Genomic DNA, 10916 nt, shown 5'->3' with positions numbered 1-10916 from the left:
TCACTGAGTGAATGGGTTAAATGCAGAGAGGGATTTTCCCCACGGGGACCAATAAAGTACACTTTCTTCTTCTGTATGGGTCAGAGACGTGGCGGGTGACCAACACCATTACCAGCAAGACACCGGTTGTAGTCTCATCAACAAGTGCTTGCGACACATCTTCAACATCAGATGGCCTGAGAAGATCTCGAACACAGACCTGTGGAAGAGAACCAGCCAGAACCCGGTCGGTCAAGACATCAAGAAGAGAAAATGGGGCTGGATAGGCCACACTCTTCGAAAACCATTCGACAACGTCTCAAGGCAAGCACTGGACTGGAACCCACAAGGAAAAGGGAAAGTGGGGAGGCCCAAACAGACGTGGAGAAGATCTGTCGAGAGCGAAGTGAAGGCCGACAGAATGACGTGGACCCAGCTGAAGAGAACGGCCCAGAACTGAGTCTGTTGGAGTGGTATTGTTGCGGACCTATGCTCCACCAGGAGTCTACAGGAAAATTGATTGATTTTTATGGCACTTATCACAACCAACATTACAAAACAACACAATAAAACACACACAAAAACTTAAAGTCTTGCTGCTTCATTTTGAACACTCTGAAGTCTGTGAATTGATCTGTGACAGTGAGAGGCATGAATAAAAGCATGAATAGGAGCCTAAGTGGCACCAAATCTCAGTGTGGATTGTAGCTATAGCATTAGAATTTGTTGAAATAGGTTTCCATGAAATAGCATGCACAGGCAGGGGTGCCTCCAGAATGTTTTCATATAGGGGCCCCTAAAAATATTGGGGGGTACACGAAAAACAGAATTTCCAGTTTTATTATGCTGTTGTCAAATACAGATTACTTGAAAAATATGGCAAAAAAGACAGAAACAAAAGAAGCGTCTGGGTAGTTAATTTCCTGCTATTAAAGTTAATATAATTGAAAATATATTTTCAATTTTATATGTACCTATAGGTACATATGAAAAACAAATAAGATTTCAATATTCATAAAAATCCGTTTTAAGCAGGAATAAATAACAAGTTTATGTTTTAACTCATTTAAATGATTTTTCTTCATAACATGGAGAGAAAATAACAGGAAAAAGTACAGAAATCTGTGCCGCTGAGCAGCAAGGCATTAAACGCCTTCACTCTCTCTTGTGCTCTGTCTTGTGCTCACGTTTAAGGGCCCACCAAGGGTGTCACCCAAAACGTATAAAGATGCTAATCACATACAAATATATGCAAATCCAGTGTAAGCAAAGAGCAACCAACTGCAACGAAACACAAAAGGGCAAAATCATAACAAGGATATAAAATGAAATCACTACAGTACTACATTAGCTATACTGTGAGAATAAGCAATGTTTATATCTTTATTTTATATTTATTTTGATATCTACTTTTAGATTGTTTGGGGAGAGATAGTTTTGATATCTCATTCAACACTAGAGTTAACAGTTCAAGTGCTCAATATCAAAATTTCCACCGGTTGTAGTCTCAACTTTTATTACGAAGGTATTTGCTGGCATTTCCGGTATTCCCTGCGCTGTCATTGGGCGATTCAATAAGAACACGTTTTTGTTTTTAGAAAGGCGGGGCTTGGGTGTGACGTTTTGTCATCAGGCGAGAGCGCTGCGAGTATCGACCCCATAAAAAGCACTGGGACCAGTCGGACCAGTCTGCTCCTGTCAGCAAGGCCAGGACCCCAGATATCCATACTTGGATTAATGCTGTCAGTCAAAACCAGCTGCTTTATTATGTAAGAGAAAAATATCATTTAGATTAACTGGGTCCTTTCAAATACATTATTACACTTACACAGCAGCAGTGTGCACTCACATGATTTAATGGTTTTAATGCACAAAATTAGTTTAACATGCAGCTATAATTTACTGCTTTCTTCCATTTCTTTTTATGGTGAATATATGTGCAAAGGCTTAATCTCTATCAATCACAAAATGACTTGCAGAATAACTCATAACAACTATATGCAGTTTAAGCTTGGTAAAATAAGCATTACATTATTAAACAAAGTGAGGAACGAGCCTTTATTTGCATTTAAGTTTCCCTTTCACATGCCTGCTCAATGGATCCTTTTCTCCGCTGGCAGTCTGCAGTGCTCCTATCTGTAATAAGCTCACAAAAATTGACTTTCTGCATTGATCTGCTCTTTGATCCTGTACAAAGGACACAACGAGTCCCTTGAAGTACATCTGGAACAGCTTGGTGTACAGTTTCATAAGACATCATCTGTCAGCATCGGAAGCACTGCACATGAAACCTGATAAAGGAAGCTGGGAGAGTCTCAGCAATAATGTGGTGATGTGATAAGCTCTTATGTACTATTAATACACGCACAAAGACCAGGAAACTCTCTGCAGCAGATGCTTCACTTCCTGCACAAAGGTGTTTTTTCTATGCATCATTTCAACCATTGAACACATTTCATAGGCAAAACAACTGACTGCAGAATAACTTTAGTATAAAGAAGCATGCAAAATATTACCTTCATACAGGCTTGTGAGGCGGGCTGGGTCCAAATGTTGTCACTTTTTCATTTAGCTTATTTTTCACAGCATTTTAAGCCTTTATGAGTACAGGAGATAGCCACTTGAGATTTTGTGGGATGAAAAACACATTTGAACAGCTGCAAACTGCATCGGATACCCTCGTCACCGTTTTCTTGCTTCATCACCCATTCAGCTTGAGGGAATTTTCTTTTGCCCTAAGATGGCGTGATCCTGTTACTCACTAGGAAAGATCCAGTCGCTGTGACGCTCTGTGTTCGTACTCACTGTCCAGACCCTTCAAGGGTTTCTGAAAAACTGCTTCAGGACTTAGATTGTTAGATCAGTGTGACTCTCCAAACCGTTTTCGCATACGAACACCAAAGTTGTTTCTCTATTTCACTGCAGTGCTAAAATATGACTATATTAGAAAAAAATAGAAAGAAGGAATCATGCAGTTTATTGAAACTATGGTTTCCAACCTCTCATGCAGTTCAGTAGTTATGGAGGGGCTCAAGCCTATTCCAGCAGTCAAGGAGAGAGACAGGGTACACCCAGTCACCAGTCTGCTGCATGACTAACACATAAAGACAGACAACCATTTACATCCACACCTTTAGAACTGACATTTAACCTGACCACAAGCATGTCTTTGGACTGTAAGAGGAAACCTCAGTGACAAGGGTGAACATGAAAACTGCACATAAAAAGACCCAAACCCATGCTGTGCTTGTTGTAAGGCTAACTGTGCAAAACTATGGTATGTATCCCATCATACTGATACTCAAACTTGGTCACAAGAAAAAAAACTGTGCTGCACAAAACCTTTAAAGACTTTGGCTTTAGATTGTGATGCTTGGGAGTGTGTGTGAAATTGTTTTGGCTGTAGTTTTTAACAGAATTTAAATGTGTTTTTCAGCCCTCAAGATCTCGTATGGATATGTCCCACACATATGAAGTTAGAATGGGTGAAAAACACTGCAAGAATCCAAAAATTTTGGCACACCTTTATGTACTTCAACTCAGAAAATATCCACAGTGTTAAATTGATAAGTAAAAGGTTTTGCATAGTGTAAATACTTCTGTCCCTCATTACAATCCCTGCCCCCTGTGATGCTTAAAGACGGTGATGCCGTGTTATTTAATGTTTAAAAAGTACTAATGCAGTATAAAGGTGCTCATAAAGGTACAGAAGAGTTAAGGTGCCCAAGGACACACATCTATGAATTATTCCAGCTGAGTCTATGGTACCCACCTTAGTAGATCAATGAAACACGTGTTCAAACTGTCAATTTTCATATTTTAAGTAACCTAGCATCATATCTGTGAGATCACCAAAGAAAACAACTTAAAACATTAATAAATTCAGGCTCTGAATACAACTCAGCAAAGTGTGAACAGGATGAGTGCAGGAGGCCATCTGCTGGACAAACCATGAAGTTTGAACCAGCCTGTAAATATTTCTTCTTTTATACAGTATTTCTGAAAAGAGTAAGCTCATTATGTTTCCAATGGATGTTTGTACGAAAAGGTTTAATTGCATTTTAGTGTCAGAGCAGCTGGTGGTGACAGGAGAGGACACAGAAAAGAGCGAACAGCACAAACACAGAGAGGCTTCCAGAAGCCGTCTGTGCACAGCTGCTGCTCTCAGCCTGCCCGCTGCCCTCTGATGCTGCTGCTTAAAATATTTTACAAAGAAGCCATTAAACTACTGCATTCATTTTATATGAATTATTGGGATGGAACCGTTTCCTTCCCTCTCATAGAAGATGCTCCAGTGAATCCTAATAAAGGAAGCACCTTTCATTGGTATTTGGAGAATGAGGAACCTACCAAATTCAATGTGACCGCTCACCTGCACTCACGGGTAAAACCTGTTAATCCATTTTCCTTTTCTGGATGAGCTGGAGTCTTTCCCAGCTGTCATTCTGTTCTATCCTATGAGGGTGAACTAGTTGTGAAATGATAACCAGACTGCCTGAAAATTTAACTCAGCTCGACAACAAGTTTAACCCCGACATACTGTTCATACTTTATACCTTTACACTCTGCTGTCTGGGTTGAGAATTTCCTTAGTTTCCAAACTGAATTTTGATCTACAAGTCAGTTTAGTAACCAGTCCGTATGACAAGAACGGATGACTAATCATTAATTAATGTTTCAAAGAGCATAGATTGTATTTTGGGGGGTTTATAACACCCATTTTCAGAGAGGGACATCTACTATCACACAGTATCATGTCCTGTTTTACAATATAAAATGGTAAATGGCCTGCATTTGTATAGCGCTTTACTCAGTCCCTAAGGACCCCAAAGCGCTTTACACTACATTCAGTCATTCACCCATTCACACCCACATTCACACACTGGCAATGGCAAGCTACATTGTAGCCACAGCTGCCCTGGGGCGCACTGACAGAGGCGCCGATATAGTACGATATACTTTGTTGTCCCCTTAGGGAAATGTGTTGTGGAGTCAGGTACTGTCACAGAACCTGACTTCACGGACTAAATAGACAGCATTGGCTACAGTATAGACACTGTTACACACACAGCTTATTTCAGTTCCATGTGAGGATTGGGTACAATGCTGCCCTCTGGTGGTAGAAGTACCTATAAGCCAGTATTAAGAAAGAAACTAGACAGTGCATTACATGCCAGCAAGCTAGCAGTGTTGCATTGTGTGATAGAGATGGTTTTCAGAATGGAGGGATTACATGGAGACCTGCAGTGAAGACAGACACACTAATGCCTTAGATCAAAGATGTCAGCAGGTACAATGCAGCTGATCTGCCTCCCACTGTAGATATCTCTAAATAATTCATTTTTCTGTCACAGCTCAGACTTCTTTTATGGCACAACAAGATCCAAAGGGATTAGAGCAGGAATTCAGGCAATCAAAATGCCTTTTAGATCAGTGTACAGTAAATTGGCATTAATGCCTCTGGCAGGAAATGATGTTGACTATTTAGACAGGCATGAACATCTCCTACAGTCTCAGTCGTCACTGTGGTCTGAAAGGAAGCAAATTTCAGAGGGAACAAATATGAGTACACTGTGCTCCCAGGCTTTAACGGCATTCAGATCACAGTGACCTGAAGATGAGTGCATTTCTAGTTCAGCCAAACAAAAGCAAAGCTACCAGAGGACAGTGTGATGATGCTCGTGATGTCCTAATGTGTCTAAGCGCTGCTTTATTTTTAGAAATCTTTTTGATGTCATTTTTGGTCGAGAGGCACCAGAACAGATTTGCCTGTGTTTGCTGTACAAGCCACGTACGAAGGATGATGAAGACAGAGCTGCCAGACAGGAAGAAAAGACGAAGCCCGCAGAGAAGATTCGTGGATGTGGTTAAGGAGGACGTGCAGGGGGTTGGTGTGTGTTAGCGATAGGGAGAGATGGAGGCAGATGATCTGCTGTAGCAACTCCTAAAGGGAGCAGCCGAAAGAAGAAGATGATGGTTGTACATGCCAGCGAATTTCACTGTACTGTCTATCAACTTGAGGCTAAATATGAATGCATAGCTGGCCCCTTAAAGATGTATTAACCGCTTTCTGCAGTGCTCTGTGATGTTTGCATGCAGACAGCTTGAGTGTTTACATAAATGCCATTATTTTTTTAATCAAAGACTCCCTGATATGCTTATTGCTCACTCTTTATTCTTGGACTCTGCTAGAATAGCTTTGGATGATTCACTGCTAAATACAGTAATTCTACATTACACTTTGCCTTGGAGCAGCCTCCCCTGGTCTGAAACTATAGCCGTATATAAAACATAGACATGACTTAAAAGTTTTTATCCTCTTCAGATTCTGATTTAGTCTGCATAATCCTCTTTAGGATCTTTTATTAATACTTGTAGAAAAGTAAAATTGTTTGCAGAAATAAGTGAAAAACTTTAGACCCTCCTATCTACACACAGAATGGTGGCGCTTTTTCCAAGATAAGTGATCGGCCAGTAGGTGGTGATTTTATACTTGTTGAACATAATCTGTTCCAGAGCAGGTTAGGTTTGCAGCATAAGCTACTGTGGCATCTTATCCAGGTAATCCTGAAGTTACATGGATAAGACAAAATCCTGCTTTTTTACTTTTATTGCAGACCTCTGTATTCAATACGTTGAAGACTTTGCACTTTTTTCAGTTCAAATAAATTTTATTTATATAGCCTCGAACATGAGGTGACTGTTTTGGACAAGATGGGTGAGTGGCAAATTATAAGTGAGCAAGAAAACGTTTGGTCAGCAAGCAACAGGTGAACGATTAACAACAACAACAACAACAACAACAACGGGACAGTTGCAATGAAGGACAAAACTATCCATAAATGCAAAATCTGTCTCTTTGCACCAGGGTTGAAACTTAAATTCTGCAAAGTTGGACATTTTAATTTAGGCATCTGTGGTTACTGATTCCCAGCCAGCCTGAAGTGGTCATTAGGGGAACTGCAGCTTTTATCTGATGGGCTGAATAAAAAAAAAAAACACATTTTAGCTGCAGTTAAGCCAACCTTTAATGTGTGGTTATCTCAAAGAAAACAAAAGGTTTGACCAACAGGTTGATGAAATGTCTGTGCTTACAGTTGTGTGCCAGAGAAATATATTAGGGAAGCCAAGTATATTATCGTTACTGTTAAAACCATATTAACCAACAGCAGAAGAGGAAAACTGTATGAAGCCTTGGCCTTTGGTTCACAGAGATACAAACTCTGTCCTCTTTATTTGAAATTTTGACCATATTTAATAAGAATCCACCTCTGTAACAGTGCAGATATGACAGAAAATAAGCACTATTAAAGACTCTTAACAAAATTATAAAATAGTGTATGCAAAACTATTGCCTGTGAGCCAAAAGTGCACAAAAGGGTTTTTTTCTGTCTTTGGCTCTGTGTGACGTCATGAAGAGAGGATGTCCCTAATATGGTAATCTCAGAGGTCCCACCCACGAAATCCTTTTTCAAGGACCAACCAATCAGAGAGCAGGCTTAAAGGCAAGGTGGTCTCAATGGTGGAGGATGAACTGAGGAGCTGCTTCAAAACTGAGTATTTGATAAACAAGGATTATCATGAACTGTGAATCATGCAAAGCTTCTATAGCAGAACTCAAAAATACAAATATGGAGCTGGAGAATGTGCGTAACTCCCCCATTAATGATGTCATATACTTAAAATGTAACTTTACCAGTCACACCGTACTACTGTTAAAGCTGCATAAAAAGTTCAGATTTTGTATTCTACAAATACAAAAAAACAAAAACAACTGCATTTGCGCTGGGTTATTTATTTTTGAACTGGCCACTTTTAGGATGTAAGTGCTTCTTCTTCCACCACAGCTTGCAAGTCATAAGTTGGTGCTCACGAAGAGGCACAGACTGGGCATGCCCAGCCTGAAGGGGAGGGAGAGGAGAGGAGGCTGCCTCGCAAAGACGAAGAGAGAGGCAGAGAGTGGAAGAGTTGAGATGTCTGACAGAAAAATCCCGACGAGGAGGAGATGCTCATTTCACAGCAACGCGTCAGTTTCCACCTGACGTGAAACACACCGAGCCTCTCTTCTCTTCACGCGACACACACACGCACACGCGAGCGCGCGCGCGCACACAGAGCGGATAAATGTGGACCGCAGTGGCACTCTCAGCGTGCCGCCTGCCGCAGACAGCGATGCAACAGCGTCTCATCATCTCCTGGACCGGGTAGACAAGAAGCTGCTCCGGAGCACGTTTCCTGGTGAGTAGACGCTTTCCTGTCGGCTATGTCTCACCTTCGTGCAGGATACGGAGCAGCTCTCAGCCCTGCTGTGTGTGTGCGTGCACACATAAGTTGAGGCACTGCATCACTGGCACATCGACCTGTAGGATACGGAACCGCCGGAGAAAGGTCACAACAGCGCACTGATACCTGTGTCATTGACGCATCTGTGCGTGCCATTCACAGCTCCAGCCAAGTTTTGCCCTTGGCACGAAAAGTTGGCGCTGCACTGTTTTAGCTAAGGTGAGTGTGGACGTGAGAGGATTCCAGATAAGTTGGTCTGCACCTGGAGACACGCAGGCGAATGCACCTTGGTCCCGATTTCAGGCAGATGAAAGGATGAGGTGATTTGTTTGGATATGCATCTTTCCGCCCAGCCATGAATATTCCCCCAGATCTAAGATTTAAAAAGCTAAAAACACTGAGATGTAACAGCAACAGCTTAACCCGTAATGATTACTCAACGTTTGTGTGGTGCAATCATTAATCATTGAAACAGATTTCAGATTGTTTTAAATTCTGATTTTCTTAATTTCACTTTTACAGTAAAAAAACAAATGTAATTTTACAATAGAGTAAGAACTTGCACTTTACAGTACAATGCCTCAGTCCAGTAGGCTGTGTATACATTTTATGTACTGCACGGAGATCCTATAAAAGATGAATCTAGCTTCCTGGTCTGACATAAAGGAAAACGCACAAGTGCTTAAACCCGCATTTTATTAATGGCCAGCAGGGGGCGACTCCTCTAGGTGTAAGAAGACTCGTGGCACGATGTGATGTCGCCATGTTGGTGTTGTTCCTGGATCATCAAAACTAATGTAGGTCCAGGTTCAACATTGCAGGTGACCAATCAGGTTATTGTGTTGCCAATGATTTGGACGTGGAAACACCATCAGACCATGTCTGTGAAGGTTCTCAGTCATCCAGGTCATCGTAGTCAAAGGAGCTTGCAAAGAAAACCATCAGACCATGCACCAAGGCCTAACTCCAATCCTGTTCAATCTGTAAACATGGTCCATTTTAAGAAAAATACTAGGTCATGTGTCAAAAAAGCTGGTACAGGGCCACGTTTGCCACCACTAGCATCTGCTTTTAACAACAGCCTGTAAACATCTGGGAACTGAGCAGAACAGCTGTTGGACGTTTGGGAGAGGAAGGTCGTCCCATCCTTGTCTGATGGAGGATTCTAGCTGCTCGCTGTACTTTAGTAGGAAGTATATTTCATGCCTGCAGCATGTATGTTATCCAGACACTGCGGGGAGGTGTTACTGTGGCAACCAAGTAAGCTTTAAAAAAAAGTGGCAAGTGTTTTTCAAATCAAAAAATTACAACTGAAGTGCAGAAGTCTTTGATGTGATGGATTCACGCCATCATCAACCAATCCAAATGTGGAATTTTGTCACCCTTCAAAATGTTATGAGCATGAACACATATCAGTACACACAAGAACAAATAGATTAGAAAAGCTTTCAGCTGTGTCACATGCATGCTGCTGTGAGACTGCATTTTAATATCTGCAGAATTTGCAGAAATTTCTTCGCTCCTGATAAATTACGCTGCAGAAAAATAATGTCGTCTGCTCTGCTGTTCAGAAAGGACAAAGCTGTGTGGCCAGTCAGAGACCCTGTCAAACGTCCCTCTGTAAAGTCCCAAGAGCAGATCCAATCCTTCCACTAAGGGCAGCTGGAAGCATTTTGTCTTCATTTGTTGCAGTTTATAAATCCCCTGTGTGGGGCTCAGTCTAGACCCAGCTTCTGGGTTTTAGGGAGTGGATGGTGGGGGTAGAAAAAGACTATTCTTCCCATCTTTCCTGGTTTCCAGGAGGAGTAAAACGCACATAAACGCACAGCTACTCCATCATGTGTGCAGGACTGTTAGTCAGTGCGTCTCTCTGAGGAGGCTGGAGCTGCTGGTGTATGTTACCCTGCAGCCCCATAATTTTATATCACTTTATTTCAGGTATTAGAAGCTGCTGAATGCCCTTACAAGGGCAAAGGGCTAATTATAGTATAAAGACAAGGATTTCCAGGATTTCCAGAACTTTCTATGCAGTCTGCACCACGGTGTGCAAGCCCCAAGTTCAAAAATACTAAAAAAAAAGGGCTCAGTAATTTCCTGCAACAGCACTTTTCTGTAGACTTTACTATAGGAAACATAAATAAAGTATTTGTTGGGGACTATTTTTTGCAGATCAATACAGACTTCAACTATATGCAGCACAGTATATGGAACAACCTGCCCTTTAAATTCAAGCTAAAGGACAATTTTGTTTTACTGTTTGGATTTATTTTCTTTAACCAGCAGTATGAAAAAAGTTCTAAAGCTTTAAAAGACATACCTGCTGAAGAGAGACAGCAGAGGAGCATCCAGGACGTCCTAAACATAAGTAGCATTAATGACAATAAATAAATAAATAAATAACCTGCAGAGTGGTGTGTTATTGTGACTATTGGTTCCTTAATTCTAATTTTAGCTACTGTTGTCAGGTGAATTTGATGATAGTATTATATATTGATTATCCAAATCTGTAAAATAAAACAGTGGAATTAACACACTGGATATTTACTTCTAAAATGTGGAAAAATAGAAATGTAAGGTGATAAATAAGCCCAACTTTTTATTCTTCCTCTTATCACCAAGTAGTAGGAAACAATATCTTCTAAATGTTTTCAATA

General features: G+C 41.0%; 1 protein-coding gene across 1 annotated transcript in view; it reads left to right on the top strand.

Annotated features, from left to right (window-relative positions):
* Positions 1–7923: 7923 nt before the first annotated feature.
* LOC146568936 (uncharacterized) overlaps positions 7924–10916 on the top strand; it is a 100021-nt gene continuing 97028 nt past the window's right edge. The window contains exon 1 of the mRNA XM_085285332.1: positions 7924–8217. The gene's annotated coding sequence lies outside the window, so the exon portion shown is untranslated. The remainder of the gene's footprint in view (positions 8218–10916) is intronic.

Source organism: Mchenga conophoros, linkage group LG8 (genome assembly GCF_057382185.1).
Source record: "Mchenga conophoros isolate Kocher_MC1m ecotype Shallow Benthic linkage group LG8, M_conophoros_male_GT1.1, whole genome shotgun sequence".
NCBI classification, from domain to species: domain Eukaryota; kingdom Metazoa; phylum Chordata; class Actinopteri; order Cichliformes; family Cichlidae; genus Mchenga; species Mchenga conophoros.
The sequence above is the reverse complement of the archived record's forward strand: the minus strand, read 5'-3'. Positions and strand labels throughout refer to the sequence as shown.